The sequence below is a fragment of the Dermochelys coriacea genome, chromosome 17 (genome assembly GCF_009764565.3).
Source record: "Dermochelys coriacea isolate rDerCor1 chromosome 17, rDerCor1.pri.v4, whole genome shotgun sequence".
Classification (NCBI taxonomy): domain Eukaryota; kingdom Metazoa; phylum Chordata; order Testudines; family Dermochelyidae; genus Dermochelys; species Dermochelys coriacea.
Window position 1 is genome coordinate 9036824 of NC_050084.1, and position 18295 is coordinate 9055118.

Consider the following 18295-nt stretch of genomic DNA (forward strand, 5'->3'; position numbering starts at 1 on the left):
CCATGGATCAGATTAAAAGGAAACTGCCCACTTCATTTAGATTTTAGAATAACTAAAAAGACGCCTACCCACCCCAACATGCATTAACAATGCCATTTAAAACCCAGCCGCATTAAAATGATCCATTCAGCAGGAGCTCAGGCAGCCACCTATAGACGTTTCTTTTCGCCTCTTCATAATCTAGGAAGCATGTCCTCGGCCCTCTCCACAAGCCCTGTAGACCAGTGGTTCTCAACCAGGGATCTGGGGCCCCCTGCGGGGGGCCACGAGTAGGTTTCAGGGGGGCCGCCAAGCCAGACCAGCATTAGACTCACCGGTGCCCAGGATAGAAAGCTGAAGCCCCGTCACCCGGGCTGAAGCCCGAGACCGAGCAATTTATCTTCGCAGGAGGCCCTGTGGCATGAGGCCCCAGGCACTTACCCTGCTTGCTACCCTCTAACGCCGGCCCTGGCTTTTATATGCAGAAAATCAGTTATTGTGGCACAGGTGGAGTTTTATAGCATGTTGAGGGGGCCTCAGAAAGAAAGAAGTTGAGAACCTCTGATGTAGAACATGCGTCTTTTTCACCATTCTCAGAAGTTTATCAAATTTGGACCATTTCCAATCGGGGTGGAGAGCAAGTTCGAGAGTCCTGGAGCCCTCACAGAGAATGCCCTGCCAGCTGCTCCTCTTTTGTAACACCTCAGATCCAGCTCAAGCACCCCACTAATAGCAACTATGGCAGCATGGCCTGGGGAGAGAGGTGGACAGTCACATAAACCACTCCCAAGCCATGTATGGCTTTATAAGGCAGAATCAAAACTTTAAACTCCACCAACAGGGAACCAATGCATATCAGAAGCACTAATGTCATATGATCCCAGACAGACGACCAAGTCAGTAAGCAAGCTGCTACCTTCTGCACTTTAATGGCACTTTCTTCTGTATGGCCTACCTATTTTGGAAGGGAATCAAAAGTAAGAAAGATAATACAGAAAAAAGATCCTTAATGCTGGTGAAAAGAACTAGCAGACAGTATCAGACCAAACATACATTTTGAAAGTTTATGCCTGTTTACTAACTGAAAGCACGGCTAAAATGGGTACATAGAGATGCCATGTATAAAAGAACCTCATTTCATGTGTTCCATCAGACACAGAATGGCCTTGGCAGAGGCATTCAAACTTACAAAGGGTATAGTGAAAAATGCATCACTCACTCCTTTTTACTTTGCCCCATAACCTGAGAACAAGGAGTCCGTTAAATTAATGGCTGGTAAATTTAGAACCAATAAAAGGAAATAGCAGCATGGACAGTCAACCTGGGTAATTCATTTCTGCAACTATTCAACTGAAATGCAGGGGCTGGATTTATTTTTTTAAAGGGCCAGATATATTTTATGACAATTGGCAAAGTTCACTATTATGCAAATTAGTGCCTTGTCTACACAGAGGATTTGGCCTGACTGACCAGCCAAGAGGATAGCTACAACAGTGCAAATCCCCTAATATAGACAGGTAAAGCCATTATTTGTGTTGGTGGAGCTTAGTCTAGTTTCAAGCAAGAATAATCTCCACTGGTGAAAACAGCCTGTCTTTGACTGTCTATGTTAAGGCTCTGTATTGGTGCCACTATACTGGTGACTAGCCACGACTGACTGCAACTGGGTCAAGTCTCCAATACAGTCAAGGCCTAAGGCAAGCAAAATTGAATCCCATGTTCCTTGCTGTAAATCTACAAGGAGTCTGAAAGGAATCCCTCCATTCCGTATAGCAAAAACACATGGGAACTTTCTCTTCATTTGAGGCACCAAGTACTAGCCTTGGGCTAAAGCAGGATCCCAAACTAGGTTTGATCTGGTATTACAAACTCTTAAGGTCCTAAAGACATACACAAAGAAAAGCACAATCAATCCTGCTTCAAACCAATCAGGATGCCCCAAATAGCTGATAAATCAGATGCTCCTTTGATGCCTACAAATTAACAGTTTTCTAGACAGCACTCTGGGAGCCTTAATCATGATCCCTCCAGCATAAAGACACACATTCCCAAAGATGGCTAAGAAAAAAAAGCCACTGGCTTGTGTGTGCATACAAGGAAAGACCAGAAGACTCTTGCTTAAAAAAAAAACAGTATTGTAAACTCCAGTTATGCACAGTCAAGACAAGAACCTCCGTTACTGAACCATTCTACCAAGGACTGCCTTAAATTACAGATATTGGTACACTACTCTAACTGATTGGTGTAAATAACTTCAGGATTTACTAACAGCTTGTCTATACAGGGAATCTAGAAGAGCTATTGTTGATTAACTCCATAAATGGACACTTATTCCAGAGTAAGAGCACTGCCCTCTGAATTAGCTTAATCTGAATTTAATATGCTCCTTACCTTATTCCAGATTAATTATCCCATGCTTTTATAACGTGGAAGGCTCTGAGGGTTTGTCTGCATGTGAAAATTAGATTCCATTTACTTGTTCCCTGCTCCCCAGAAGGAAAAAAAAAAGCACACACTAGGGTGTGTGCTTACAAAGTTAACCATGCCTTCAAGAGAAACAAGGTTGGATTGTAGCCAACAATCCTCTAGTAAAGTAGATAATCTCTCTACGCTTAGAAGTGTAGCGGGGCAGAAATGCTGTCTCCACCCAGTACCTTTGCTTTGATACTGCCTTGCCTTGCCCACATCAAAACCACGTCCAATTATAATTGACACAACCATAACCTTGGAGCTGCAACTACTGTCTGAGCAACAAGGCTTCTGACACAGATTCTAACCACATTAGGAGCGGCAAAACCGGCATCTGTCCAGCTGGATCCATTGGATGACTAAAGACTAAGCCTTCTACCTCTACCAAGCTCAGACTCTGCACAAAAAACCTGGAATATAGAAAAAAGTAAACATCACTCCAATTTCCAATGCTATCAAAATCTGCTATAGATACTTCCCCAAACTGTCACCACAGCCATGTTTTAAAAACTTAATTTGATTATTTATTTATGGTGGGGGAGAGAGAGAGTGGTATCAGAATTCAATTATTCCTTTCCTCTCTGCAATCTGGGATTCTACAATTGATGTCCAAGCATATATTTTCCTGTAGAAAACTGTCATTTACAAATAAGAATTTGCAACTAAAGGATTTTGCGAGGCTGTGAAGAGCCCTCGTGCCTGTTGCATTTGACTTAAGATTGGGCTAAGGCTCTGGTGTCATATAAAAGAGGAAAGAAGGCAATTATTCTAAGTAATATTTGAAATCATCACCATTCTTTAGATTTGAACAAGAAAGGAAGAAAAAGCTAGTTCTTTTGGAAGCAAGACAGAAGGGTAAAAAAAATAATAATAATCCCTGTGTTTCAATAGGTTCATTCAAAGCAAGCATTTGTAATAAGCAAATGAACCACATTTTAATGCCCAGACGTGTTGCAAGGTGGGAAGTGGTTTCAGAAAGCAGCTCTTTGGTAGAAAAGAGACACAAAATTAAGTCTGCTTTTGCAATCTATGGTTTTCCTGAAAAGACAGTTCAATTGCTTTGTGATACATGTTCCCCTCAGTGAATGAACACAAGTAATTTGTTGCCTTAGCAATTCTTCCAACCCTGACATGCTTAAATACGAAATTTCTTTGTCTTCCTTCTACCCATGGCACAAGCCACCACAGGGAGCCAGTCAGCGTGTGACAATCTCAGTGAGACACCACGCAGATGTCTGTGCCTTCAGCATCACCCATTAGAAAATGTCCTGTGGCCAAGACTGGACAAGATGAGCAGGTGTATCCAAGCTCCATCTTCTGCAAGATCTACACCCCAACATCCCTGCTGGTAACAACTGTGAGAAGTGGGGCTTGGCACTGGATGGGAAACTCAAACACACCAACCTGGCCTCCAGCACCAAAGTCAAGGAAGGGACCAATAAGGGAGGTAAAGGGGGTCCTAATCTTGTACTGTGTGAAGGTAAAGCCGGTCCTGTGTCAGGGTGAGAATGTGCCTATGGCGCTTCCCTTCATGCTAATTCACCCCAAGCTCCCAGAGCAAGTCACTCCGTCACGGCCCCAGTCAGCTGTCCCAAAGACGGATGTACCCTTCAACACCAATCTCATCAAATATGAGCCAACTATGGGGCAGGACAATGACATTATATTAGAGGCCTTCACCCACCTGCAGCTTAAGGGGCACAAGGATGATGACCATTTCTGTTGGAGGGGGGAGGACTGGGCTACCTTTCCCTCCCCCATTCCTCCCTCCCAGCAGCAAATATGGGGCCTGATTTCTGCGGATTTCAACCATCTATGTCTATGCTTTTTTAATTCTCCCCCTCCCCTCCGAAAGTGGGCCCCCAAGGAATTTATTTTTCTTTTGTCCCACAATAAAAGAAAAGAGAAAAAGAAAAGGAAAAGAAAAGAAAAAGAGAAAAGAAAAACCATAACCACGCCTCCAAGCTGTGCACAGTTTATTATTTCACCTTTCTACCTGCTCTGTCTAAGACTATGAATTACTCCACGAATGTGAATGACTGATAGCATGTGGTTGTTACAGACATAATGGTTTGAAGGGCAGCATTTTTAAGATAATTACCTCAAAGTGCTTTGCAGACACAAAGTAATGAAAACTCACAACCACAGTGAGATAAGGCACTTCCTGAGGTCATACAGCAAGTAAACAGAGTGGAAATGGAACCCAAGAGTCCGGATTCTCAAGCCCTGTCTAGACGTGGGATTGGTGGCCAGCAATTTATGTAACTGGGACAGACAAGGATAGTTGTGATTTCAAGCATATGAAGGCTTAACCAGTATAATTTGCAGCTTCGCTGGCTTCCAGCCATTAGATGGGTGAATCGGGACTAATCCCAATTACAAACATATCTTAGGACTCAGGCTCTAACCAGTAAACTCTCTCTCATTAGCCAGACAGATGAGTTCTGAGTCTTCACTGGATAAAATAAACCCAAGTAGCAGAGATTATCCAGAAAGATGAAACAAAAAGCATTGACCAAGAACCCCCAAATTATCACCTTATTCCAAGTGCGACAAGGAAGCCAGCTACCCTTGCCATCCTAATCACAGGAACAACATTGAACACAATCTTTTATAATGCAATTTTGTAACACAGTTTACAGAAATACTCCAATAATGGAAGTATTACAGTCAAAATCTAAGAGTACATCAGAAGAAACATAAAGGGCTGGTGGTGGCTAAGTGGTGACAGTAAGGATGGGACTTGACAGCTCTATGGTTGTAGGCAGCAGAGAAGAGGATGGACCCGTGAGTGTGTTTTTGGTATTTGTTGGTTTTGGATTTTAAATTTTATGCAACTTTTCCCCCATATAAAACCAGCACCATTTGGGGAAGAAAATAATTGCCATTGTTGCTAAGGAGTCATTTCAACGTAGAGACAACAAAGAGCATAGAAAATCTAAGAATAGAGCTTAAATTTCTTATTTAAAATGTCAAAATATCTCTAAATTTCAATATTTGAATTAAATTTTTCATCCAAACAAAATTCTGTCGGGGAAATATTTTTACTAATTATCTTTTTTTTTTTTTTTTTTTTTTTTTTTTTTACGGTAGAGGAATGATGGTCTGGTTAATCCATTGAAAATTAATATTTATGAATGGTAGCATTCAGCCTCCACGTCTTTGTTCTAAATTTATCATCCACAGTATTCTGGAAGATTATGTACAGTTTGGAAATAAAATACTTATGGCTGTTTGTACATTGAAGGAGTGACTGTGCCTATTGCAGGAAATGATAGCAGAGAGAGGGATGCAACTTTGGTTACAAAGTCTGTTAATTTTAAGTACCTGCAAAATTGTTCTGTTCCTATTCTATGTTGTTGCTGCAGTTAATCGAAGCATGTGAGACTGTTACCGAGGAGAGTTATTTAAGATTATAATCCCTTTATCGCCCATGTATTGAAAAATGTATTTGCCTCTGCAGGTTGAAATTGAGCAAGTCCTGTAATAGAGTGTGGTAGTGAAACATGGTTTTAGAGAGAGGAGTTCTCTGACTTCATGCCAATTTTGCAGGGGTTGGATTATAATCAGATTGTTTTTAGCCATATTGGGTAATTCTTGTCTTAAACAATAGGCTAAAGAGTCAATCTGAAAGATGAAATGCCTATCCTATTGAATTGTGTGTCATATCAACAATACATGATGTGGGATCGAAGTGACGTGTCGCCATTTGCATATTAGACATAGTAATGTTGCAAGCTTACAGAGTTTTCAGTTTGGAATAGCCAGCAACCTACTTAATTTCCTTGCATATTTGTAATTTATCAGTGCTAATCAGTGCAAGGGTTTGTTGTTTTTCCACTAGAATTATTTGATAGCTCGATCCAGTGATTTTTTAAAAAATAAATGGCATTTAAAATAATTAGGGACTTTGCAACAGAAAGCATCTCTGATTCTCAGAGTATCTATTCACATTTTCAGATAAGAAAAGGTCAAATTCTTTTTTAATGTGGAGGTTACCTACCAGAAGAATTTAAGGTAAAGGTTTTAAAAATATAGTTTTCTTACTGTTCTTTTCATATGACCTTTCTTGTTTATTCTGTTTTACGGAACACCTCTTATTTTGGGAAGCATGGACTATTAAAATGTCACACAGGTAAACTGTACATTTCCCCGTCAGTGAGAATTAGATAATTTTGTGTGTGCCATTGCATTTTTATAAAACTTCCCACTGAGAAAAACAAAAAGTGTGTTGAAGTTGGGGTCACCCAACAGATGTGGTTCGCTTAGGGGTAAAAATCACCTATATTGGAGTACATGGCAGCAGGGTCAGAGATTATCTTTGAAAAATCATGGAAGACGGGAGAGATTCCAGAAGTCTGGAAAAGGGCAAATATAGTGCCAATCTATAAAAGGGGAAATATGAACAACCCGGGGAATTACAGACCAGTCATCTTAACTTCTGTACCCAGAAAGATAATGGAGCAAATAATTAAACAATCAATTTGCAAACATCTAGAACATAATAAGGTGATAAGCAACAGTCAGCATGGATTTGTCAAAAACTAATTGTGTCCAACCAACCTGATAGCTTTCTTTGACAGGGTAACAAACCTTGTGAATAGGGGAGAAGCGATAGACGTGGTATATCTTGACTTTAGTAAAGCTTTTGATACCGTCTCGCATGACCTTCTCATAAACAAATTCGGAAAATGCAAACCTCGATGGAGCTACTATAAGGTGGGTGCCTCTGGAGTTAGTCATTTATAATCTCAGCTAACTGTGTACATGAGACATTCCTTCAGCTTTCATTTCCCAGGCATTTCAATTTGACAGAGCTTGACTGGAGGACTAAGGTGTAAAACTGTTTAATCTGCATCACAAATTGGGGAAAGTAATTTAACTTCAGAGGAAACTAATTAGATATAAAGCTAAATTGTGTGTGTGTGTGTGTGTGTGTGTGTGTGTGTGTGTGTGTGTGTGTGTGTGTGTGGAAAGAAAGAAAGAAATTATAGCTTGCTCACCTAATCAGCAGTTTGACATTCCATCACTCTTGGTGTCTATTGCCTTCTAAATAGGTTTATAATTGGAAAAATTATCTTTAGTATATGCACTGAAATATATTTTATACTCCATTATGCTGTACATTCTGGCTACCATATAACCTCTGATTAAAAACAACAATAACTCACCTAATGGGGAAAGTGATCTTGTAACTAAATTACCAGAACTCTTCAGCAGAATACAAAAGGTAAGAATTCTCCAAAGTTTCCTGCCTCTGGGATTCACAAGCAAGTTCCAAAAGGCTATTTTTTTTTAAATGAATTCAACAGCTTCTATGAAAGAAAGTCAACATTTACCAAGAGCTGCCAATTATTTACTATTCTTAGAATAGAGGAGAAAAGCATCATATCCCCAATATCACTAGGTGGTTGGCAAATGATGGTTTTTCATGGTAAGAGTTGTGTTTTATTTGGTATAAAACGGACACTGGAGTTTATGCACAATGGATGAAATTCATTCCTATGCTGAGAGCTAGCACATGGCCTATGTGCCACTTATGATGTACTTAAGCACTTAAAATAGGATTTAAGTGGGACTTAAATGTTGCACATGCCTTGTACTTGCCCTCCACACAGGAGTGAATTTTATCCTGTGTGATTAATATCAAGCCACAAAAATGTAGCACTGTGAAGTTTATGTATCAAGTGGATCTTTTAGCCATATAAACATGCTGGGCCAGATTCCTGTGACAGTAAATCAGTATAGCTTCACTGAGCAACAAGGGAGCTGGATTCTATTCTGCCTCAGGTATCTCAAACTAAATTGTAAACTTGGTTTCTGCTGTAGAATCTCTGTGGCTACTAGTGAAAAAACTCCAAAAGCAATAGTTGCATTAGCACTCAAGGCTTCCCCATGGCTCCCAGAGTCAAACTGTAACCCTTTTTGAGAGGGATCAGCTCTCAGAACAAGGGCCGCTCATCCTCCATGCCCAAACATCCTTCACCTCTCTGCTAATGTCACCCCAAAAAGCTGTCAGTCAGCAACAACGCTGTTCTCAGTAGGAGCTATTGGATGTTGAGAACTTTGTTTAGGTTCCTAAATGGGAGAACCATTCTCTTGAAAAACTGCCCCCAAATGTGGGTGCCAAGATCTTTTTTTTTGGGGGGGGGGGGAAAGGGAGGGGGGAATCTGGACAATTCAAGTCAATGAATATTAAAGGCTACAACGAAATTCACTAGTAAGAGCTTGTCCTCTAGAGAGCCACTGACCCAGCACTACCGGAATGACCACCACCCTCACAGCCGTTTTCTATTGCCATGTTCTAGTAAACAGGTTTCTGAGTTACTGAAGCATAGAGGAGATGGGGGGGGGGGGGAAGAGAGCAGAGGGGCGGAGAGAAAATCTACTTTAAGTTTTCCTGGTTACTTTAGCTTCTTTTCACTATGTGATCTCAATAAAACTAAAAATTCTCCAGAGAGTGCAGAAAATTTAGCTCACGTGCAGGTCTGGCTACTGTTCGACAACATTTAAATTATGTTTGCAGTGTTGTTATAGCCATGTTGGCCCCAGGATGTTGAGAGAGACAAGGTGAGTGAGGTACTATTTTTTATTGGACCAACTTCTGTTGGTGAGAGACAAGCTTTCGAGCTTACACAGTGACCAGAAGAAGAGCTCTGTGTAAGCTCAAAAGCTTCCCTCTCTCACTCACCAAGAGAAGTTGGTCCAATAAAAGATATTACCTCACCTTCCTTGTCTAACATTTAACTTATCTCAATTTAGTTATTTTTATTTCTATTGCAGTAGCACCTCAGGACCACAAACAGGCATTTGGAGGTCCAATTCAACTCGGCACCATGGGTAGGATTTTCAAAAGTGCCAAAGAGATTTATGGGCCCACGTCCCCCTAGAAAAAATACAACTTGTGCTCCTCTGTAACGAGGCTTTTTTTTTTTTGAGAATGTCACCTTGAACAAAAAACACAGATAAAGCCCTCTGCCCCAGAGATCTCACAATCAAAGATACTGTAAGAATATTTAGTGGGAATGCATCATTGACTAGCCATTACCAAGATTTACTGATGTTGGTGATTCAATTATACTGCACTCCTGCAATGAAATGAGATCCACCAAGAAAAGAAACTACAACCGTAGAAACTTTGTCCTACAGTAAGGAGTACGTTTGTGAGGGACTGTGTTTATAGAGGACGTGTTCACCGTAGACTGGAAGCAAGGATGCACAAGTTGTATGCATAGGAAGGAGGCTTTCGCTAGAGCTGGCTAAAGTATGTCAAGCTGGGAAACCTGAGCTGTGGAGCTTTCCAAAACATACTGCAAGGGAGGATAGCTATCGTATGTCCAAGCTTGAGCAAGCAGAGAAGGGCTAGCAAAGAGAAAGGCTCTGTACAGAAGTCAGAGGGGACCATGAAGAGCAATTTCTGCTCACACACACAGTGGGACAGATCCTCAGCTGCTGTCAACTGTCACAGCCCCATCTGAAAGCAGTGAAGCTATGACAACTTACACAGGATATGCTCCCAGTGTGGAGCAACCTCTTGGATGGCAACTACAAAGGCCAAGATTTTCCAACCTGCGTGCCTAAAGTTAGATTCCGGAATCCATACCGAGGCACTTGAGTGACCTGATTTTTTTTTCAGCTTCTGTTGACTCAAAAATCTCAACCAAGAATTGTTCCCCATGTTTGTCTGATTAAAGTTATAACCATCCCAATTAAAATCCATAAGCTCAGAGCAAAGACGTTAGGCAAAATTGAATACGCATCTTCGACTGTTGACATATTTGCATGCAGCTGCAGCTTTCTGTCTACAGAACAGCTGTTCCCAGGCACTGCAGAGCCAAGCAGGAGCGGTCACCTTGTTCACTTGGGAAGGAAAGATCTAATGGCTCAGGGAGTAGGTAACAAGAGACTAAGGACTTTCACCACTAGGGCAAGTTTGACCAAACACCGTTAACAGCTCATGGCTGTTCTTGTCAAAAATACCTGGGAGGTCTCGATCCCATTCCTAGTCAGCAGGTGTCCACATCACAACTGGCATTGACTGGCAGCTGAAAGATGTCTCTAAGGTGCCACAAGTATTCCTTTTCTTTTTAGGAGAAAGATGTGACTGCATCTACAGTAGAGGAGAGTAGCCCTATCAGGTTAGGAATGAGGCAGCTTGCTGTGATACTACCCCATACAGCACCTGTTTGGCAGTCAGAGATGCTTTTACAGCACTGTCAACCCAGCACTTTTCCAAGCGCACACCTGCAAACAGGATAAATAGAAAGAAAAAACTATTTGGAGGCAGACAGGTCAGAGGCCAGTGTGAAAAGAAATCAGAATACAGAGTCAGATACAACTGGTAACAACTATATCCTCCTCCTCCTCTTCTTCAGGGGTTCATATTTTCCCCCAGCTGCACACACAAACCAACCCCTGCAAAAAAGTTTGTGGCTCACACAGCGCAGGACGACATATTTTAAGTAGACCACTATTTCGTAATCGTATAGCTAGTGTCAACTAGCGTTTCATAAGAGCCCTGTCCAATCAGTGTCAACACGGTGTTAAGATTCTAGGCAGTCGTCTGACAAGAGAAGAAAGCTTCACGGGAGTATGGGGAGAGGTGGGGGAGGGGAGAGAGGGGGGAATGTTTAAAGCAATTTTCCTCCCCCACAAACTACTCCTGATGATTTCTCGAAAAGAACAAATGGAAACTTTAACCCTTAGCCTTGATTAATTTCATCTACATAATATAGATGCACATGGCAATCAGTTACTGATGAGCAAGTTTTCCTTAATCTGCTGAGCAAAGCTAATATCTATGCAACACTCCACTTGTTTTTTTTTTCAAAAGGATGAGCTTTTCATCTGATGCGAGACCACTGAGCTCTTGAGAAATGCCAGGCTTTTCCTTGCCATGGCTTTTGAAACAGACTTCTCTGCATCCCAGTACAGGGAAATATCAGGTTTTTTTTCCTTTCATCTTTTTATTTTCTCAGAGGGATTAGGTGCGTTGCAAGCAACATCATGTCACTCCAAACCCTCCGCCATCAGAGATTCCACTGGCCATTCAAGGAACAGTAAGGTTGTGACTCTAAAAAAAGTGGTCGGCAACCTTTCAGAAGTGGTGTGCCAAGTCTTCATTTATTCACTCTAATTTAAGGTTTCGCGTGCCAGTAATACATTTTAATGTTTTTAGAAGGTCTCTTTCTATAAATCTATAATATATAACTAAACTATTGTGGTATGTAAACTAAATAAGGTTTTTAAAACGTTTAAGCAACTTCATTTAAAATTAAATTAAAATGTAGAGCTCTCCGGACCAGTGGCGAGGACCCGGGCAGTGTGAGTGCCACTGAAAATCAGCTTGCGTGCCGCCTTTGGCACCCAGGCCATAGGTTGCCTACCCTTGATCTAAAAACTGAATGAATACTCCTTCAGCCTGCTGGTCAAGCAGCTATGATGGCCTCAAGAATGAGACGAGCATGTGAAAAAGGAGAAGACGCCCCCTTTTTACGCAGAGCGGTGAAATACTTTACTTAACCTTCAGCCAGCCTTAACCCGGGCAGCGGCCTTAGTCTAACAGATAAAGATGGTGACTAAAACACAAGATAGGAACTCAAAACTCTTGGTTCCTGCCTCCCAGATGTACTCTCTCCCCCATGGTCACACAGGGAATAAAGTCCATAGGCTTGACTCTGAAAGATGCTTTGGTGGAGTGAGGCCACAGTGCTCGGCATTTAAGCACAAGTTTAACTCTAAGCATGTGAGCAAAATCAACTGAAGGATCAGGGCCAGACTGCAAAGCATCCAGAAGCGGATTATAGTTTTGTGGGGCCCTGGGCCAGAGCAAGTGGGGGGCCCCTCCCTACCCCTTCCGCCTGCAGTCCCCTCCACCTCCCTGGTGCTCCTGCCAGGGAGTGGGGTCAGAGCATGGGGGCTTCCCCCAGCTGCCTGGCACTCCTGAAGGGGGGCAGGGTTGGGGCCTGGGGACTCGCCCCGTTTCCTGGCAGGACCGCCCAGCGGGCAGAGCAGGGTCCGGGCATGGGGGCACTGATTTTCAGGGACCCCCCCCAGTTGGCCAGAGCCCCTGGGCATGGACCCCTTTGACTCAGTCACTAATCTGCCACTGACAGCATCTTGCAGAATCGATCCATTTGTGCCTAAGTTTCCATGCCTGTGAAAGGTCTGGGGGTAGGTGGGTATGTATAGTCTACCCAGGCATGTTGTGAAGCTTCATTCATTAAGATGTCTAAACTTCCAAGAGCCTGACTGGAAGGTAATGAAAAACTGCAAGATGTTGTTGATATTATTATTATTATATATCTTGTTCTGAGCTAAAATGATCATACCAAAAAAGAGAAATCAGCCAAAGACTCCAAAACAATATATTATTATTTCTCCTTTATACCAATATCTTACTGTATGTGACTTTTTTTGTGCTGGTAACATATTTCTATAAATCCTCATATACAGAAAGCTTTGCTTTCGGGGGGGGGGGGGGGGGGGGGGAGAAAGTGGCAAATAAAATACTACTAATCAAAAGAAACTCAAGTCTCCAGTAACATAACTAAATGTGTAATGTTACAGGTGTTTTATAGCCATGATGTCGGTTCCATTTAGATCATTTTTACAAACCCAGCATGAAATATTTTCCCCAGTACTGGAAACCATGGTTTTGAATCAATTGTTTATTGAAACAGAGAGGCAGTCAAGGAACAGCGGTAACTACCGACCGAAACTTTGAAGACTCATTTCTCAGCTTTATGCCATCAAGTCAATATCTGGGAAACAGAAAAGATGTACAATCCTACGCTGCTGGCTTGAAAGTTCATCTGCCTGCAAATCACAGGCACTGAGGAGGGAGGCAGGAAGGCAGTGAGGTAAAAACACATGGGAAGAGAGAGGTATGATCAGTCTTAAAAAACAAAGTTAAAGCAATGCACGCTGTCACCCCACTAAGCCATTAGAGACTTTTGTACAAAGAGGCCTGAGAAATGTATAGTTGGCAGTCAAACCACTCTCCTCGTCCCCCACACATATGCCCTGCGTGTAATGTACTGCAGTTGTCTCCATTGAGTCACACCAAGCAGTCTTCTTATAACTGAAAACTAAATACTTCAGTAAACTAATACCTAGCTCTTGTATTGCACTTATCAGCTGATCTCAAAGTGCTTTACAAAAGAGGGCAGTATCATTATCCACATTTCACAAGGGAGGAAACACAGTGGCAAAGACAGGGGAAGTGTCTTGCCCAAGGTCACCAAGCAGACCAGTGGCAGAACTGGGAATAAAACCAAGATCTCCTGAGTCCCAGTCCAGTGCTCTGTACACTAAGCGATGCGGCCAGTCAAACCCCATGGACTGAGTGCACAAACGTAAGCAATTCCCTCACATTAGGCAACAAGCACAATTTTCATCGGTTCACTCGCGCTGATTAGTTTGGCACCCACACCTGTTCTGCCTGCAGAATGCTCTCACTTCCTGGTTTGCAGTCCTTCTTGCCTGAAGAACCCCAGAATCCATAAAACCCTCTAAGACTTACAGCAGGGGAACTTTGAAGTCTTGGGAGAATCATGATAAAAGATCCCAATGCAGAAAGGTCCCACAGCCCTTCAGGGTTCAGCTCAGATGGAAATGAGACCCTCCAAACAATGAGCACAAACTTCCGCTGAAGTTAGGGAAGTGGAATGCTGATTTGAATGGTCTGGAGGGATGAGGATTGGACCAGAGAGGAGGAATGATGTGGGGTTGGCAAGGAAAAGCTAACCTAGAGGGAAAGTGGTGGGGAGTAGAGAGGAGGAGAGATAGGTAGTGAGGATGGGATGGTGCTGAGGGCTGCAAGACCAGTGAAAGCATTTGGGATCTTTGGACTTGTAGTCCTTTATCAAAGGGCAAGAGTTTGAGCTGTGTGAATGTAAATGGGATCTGAACAGGTGGAAAAGAAAGAAGGCAGGAAGAGAACAGGAGAAAAGGAGGGGAAAGCAGAGAAAAAACAGCAGTGCTGCCTCCAGGAAAAAAAAAAGGGAGAGGGGGGGAAATCACATCACAAAAAATATGATAGAAAACCAAGTTAGAATGACCCATGAAATATACATTTCTAGTTAAAACTAAATGTCTTGATGCCAAATGAAAACTCCGGGTCACGGGACCTCTGGAAGAATTAAACTCTCTCATTGGTCATCATCATCAGGAGCTCATGGAGCTAAACACACACACTTTTTTCATTCATTAAAAGGAAGAACACAAATGCTTCATTGCTTTTATGTTCCTACCGGGAGAAACAGATGCTGGGATTCCTCACCTTGGAGTAGGGTGACCAGACTTTCCGATATTATCCAAATTTTAGGGGCTTTGTCTTATACAACTAACTATACCTGCTGCCCCCGGAAGAAAAAAAAAAAGTGTCCCAATTTTTCACACTTGCTCTCAGATCACCCTACCTGGGTCCCCCACGCTGTCAAGTTTGCCTAAATTAAGAAGCACTATATATGCATAGCCTGATAGATGCAACACACTGAACGCAGGCATCACCCATATACAACACATATGCATACACACTATCATACAAATTAAAAAACTCAAGCTATACATCGCCTTAATAGATATTATATTTACACACAACATACTGAATGCACATGAATCATTCATATACAACATATGCATGCATACACAAACTAAGGAGATGATAAATGTATTGTATTACCAGATGCATCATACCACATATTCAATGTATGCACCACCAGTACACAGTACATATGCATGTATACGCACCCTCTCACACAAACCCAGATTGAAGGCACATGTCAATTGGCCTGCACAAGTCTGTTTTCAAAGCATACTAATGGGTAGCACCCAATGTTGAAAGATTTATTGCTTGGAACGATATCTGCTACATGTTCCTTTGTCTGCTAATTGCAATTAGCTTTGCCTTCAGAAGGGATAGGAGTTTAATAAATCAGTTATCGCCAGGAAGAATTGATTTTAAAGTTGTTAGCATTGTAAAGCATAGTATTTGGTAACAGCAGTCAAAAAAAAAAATCTAATCTGTGTGTATTGCATTTAGATTGCATAATATATGTAGTGTGACTCAGTGCCTAGTTTTTAAAAAAGACTGTCACTGATCAAGGCGCATGCCCTCTCAACAGGTTAAAGAAAATGAAAATTAAGCCCAATTGAGTTATTAGCTCTTTTGCTCATTAGCATGGCCCAACACCCAGAGTTTTTTCCTCCTCCTGTTTGGGGTTACAGAGACAAGCATTTTACATGAGTAAAGGGATATTAACCCTGACCAAATTCCAACTCTGGCAATTAAATTCTGCCTACCTAAGCCCTTCCTGCGGACATGCTAAGACACACTGAGCTGTGTTGATAACCAGACAATATATTCACTCCACAGGTGGCTGTGTAACAGCCAATGTCTCTCCACGTGGATAATTCTTGCAACATACGAGTCTGATGATCCTGTGGGATGAAAGTTACTTTTACAATAATCATGATGATGGTCCAGATAACCCATTGCAGGAAAAGCTGTCGTTATCAGAGCTCAAATACTATCATTCAAAACTCTCCTAGAAAAACAAAAATGCTCTTCAAATGAGTGCACTTTATCATTTTCTGTAGATTTTTTTTTTTTTAAAAAGGTCTATATGGAACCATATTCAAGGTGCTTTATAAAAAGATTCACTAAGGGCTTGTCTTGGGGAAAAAGCTCGAAATAGCTAGTGCAAAGTAACTATTCTATATTAGCTCCCCCTGTGAGCACTCGGTGTGAAATAAGTGTCTCCACTGGGAGCTCGTGTGGAAAAGCTACTGTACTTTAACTTCCCACCTTAGCTATTTCACACAAAATTTCCCCATGAAGACAAGCCCAAATTCACATACCCTGCACTGAAGTAGAAATGTTAAGTGACCTGACCTGCAGCGCACAGCTACAGATGAAGTTAGTGACAAAGCCAGGCTTCAAGAGTTCCAGGCTTCTCATAATAATAGACCAGGGGTTCTTAATCAGGGGGTTGTGTCCATATTTCTGGGGAGCTTGCAGCCACACCCACCCCCTTTTTAAAAAAAGAAAGGTTTCTTGCCTTTATGGTTGCAGGGAAAACCTTAAATATATGAACCACGGGTAAATTGGTACAGTGATGCCTGCCAGAGTCTGCAGGCAGCCTGAAACAATAACCCTAAGATGGGGCTGTCAATCTAGTAACCACCCAGTCCTCCTTATATTGCTAAATAGGATGCTGCATGGGAGGGGGGGCTAACGAGAAGGAGTTTCCAGTGTGGAAGATGGTGTACTGTATGAAAGGTTAAGGGTACTGGACCAGAACTCCTCTGTTAACCAAATCTCACAGTTCTGTTCAGCAACAACAGATGTTACTTCACAGAGAGAGCCCTGCCTTTCTCTGCACCCTGATCAGAGATATCCCCAACTTTGAACTGTCTGACTACAAGTGTCTCTCACTTAAAAAACAAAAAAACAAAAAACAACCACCACCACCACACACACGCACACACACAACATTGTAAGGTAACGGACAATACCATCCACAAGAGCATGTGACAACACTGACGTCAGGATAATTTTGCACCACATCTCTAGACTCATCCGCTTGGGCGTTAGGCTGAACCCAGGAAGAATCTCCTTGTTTGATACTGAGAAAAGTGGGCACAGATAGTGGATTAAAAGTAGATTGCTGTCATGTTGCCGGGCTTGTCACTGCTTTCCCTCGCCAAAGCTATCAGATCACAGAACTCCAGGAACCATTGAAGGGTGTCATTTTTATTCACTCGCTTAAGGATGACTACAACAGGGTCTCTTAAGTTTTTTGTTCCTGACCTCCCCTAAGATACACAGTACACTGTTCAAGTGACATACTGCCTCCCAGAGCAGAGGCTGCTAGAACTAAGTTTCTCAACATGGTCCTAGTTATAAATGCCAACAGGTCAGCAATAATCATGTTACTGAAAACAAGTCATTAGCTGGAATTACTCTCCTTCCTCTCCCTTTCCCCACCCCCATAGCTCTGGTACACAGCAAATACTATTAGACTGGTATTCTTACAGGTTTGTGTGACCTGAATCAAGTCACTGTAACATTACACCAAAGATCTCCCAGTAAAAGTCTAAATCATCAAGATGACTGGATTTCTAGATCTCTGCCTTTATAGTAAGGGATTGTCTATGCTAAGGGATTGTCCTGATCACAGCTGTCAGTGGCCAGGCTTCGGTATACAGCAGAACCTCAGAGTTCCGAATGCCTCGGGACTAGAGGTTGTTCATAACTCGGAAATGTTCCGAACTCTGAACAAAACGTTATGGTGGTTCTTTCAAAAGTTTACAACCGATCATTGACTTAATACAGCTTTGAAATTTTACTATGCAGAAAAAAAATGCTGCTTTTAACGCTCTTAATTGGAATGAAACTCGCACAGAATCAGTTTACATACCCTGTCAAGTCTTTTTTTAGTAGGTTTACATTTATACACAGTACTGCAATATATTTGCCCTTTTTTTTGGCCTTTGTTTCCGCTGATGCCTGGTTGCATATTTCTGGTTCCAAATGGGGTGTGTGGTTGACCGGTCAGTTTGTAACTATGGTGTTTGTAACTCTGAGGTTCTAGCGTAGCTTGACCCAGAGCAAACCTCAGCGTAGACAGGCAAAGCTGCTGTTTACACCTGGGGAACTTACTTTCAATGGTCAGCTGCATCAAAGGCAGCAAAACTCCATTCCTAATTACAACGTAGACCAAGATCTGTGATTAAGTCAGGTGTTTCAAAATAAGGCTAGAGTCTTTGAGCTTTGCTATGCAAAAAGTCAGGAGAAGCGCTATGCCAAGAGTCACTGAAGACAAAGCTGTTCTGGAAGAGT

The 18295-nt window shown here is 42.0% G+C and overlaps 1 protein-coding gene and 1 pseudogene across 16 annotated transcripts in view; one reads left to right on the forward strand and one right to left on the reverse strand.

Annotated features, from left to right (window-relative positions):
* MSI2 (musashi RNA binding protein 2) overlaps positions 1-18295 on the reverse strand; it is a 397386-nt gene that overhangs the window by 281053 nt on the left and 98038 nt on the right. The window lies entirely within an intron of this gene.
* LOC119844787 lies at positions 3527-5151 on the forward strand (annotated as a pseudogene).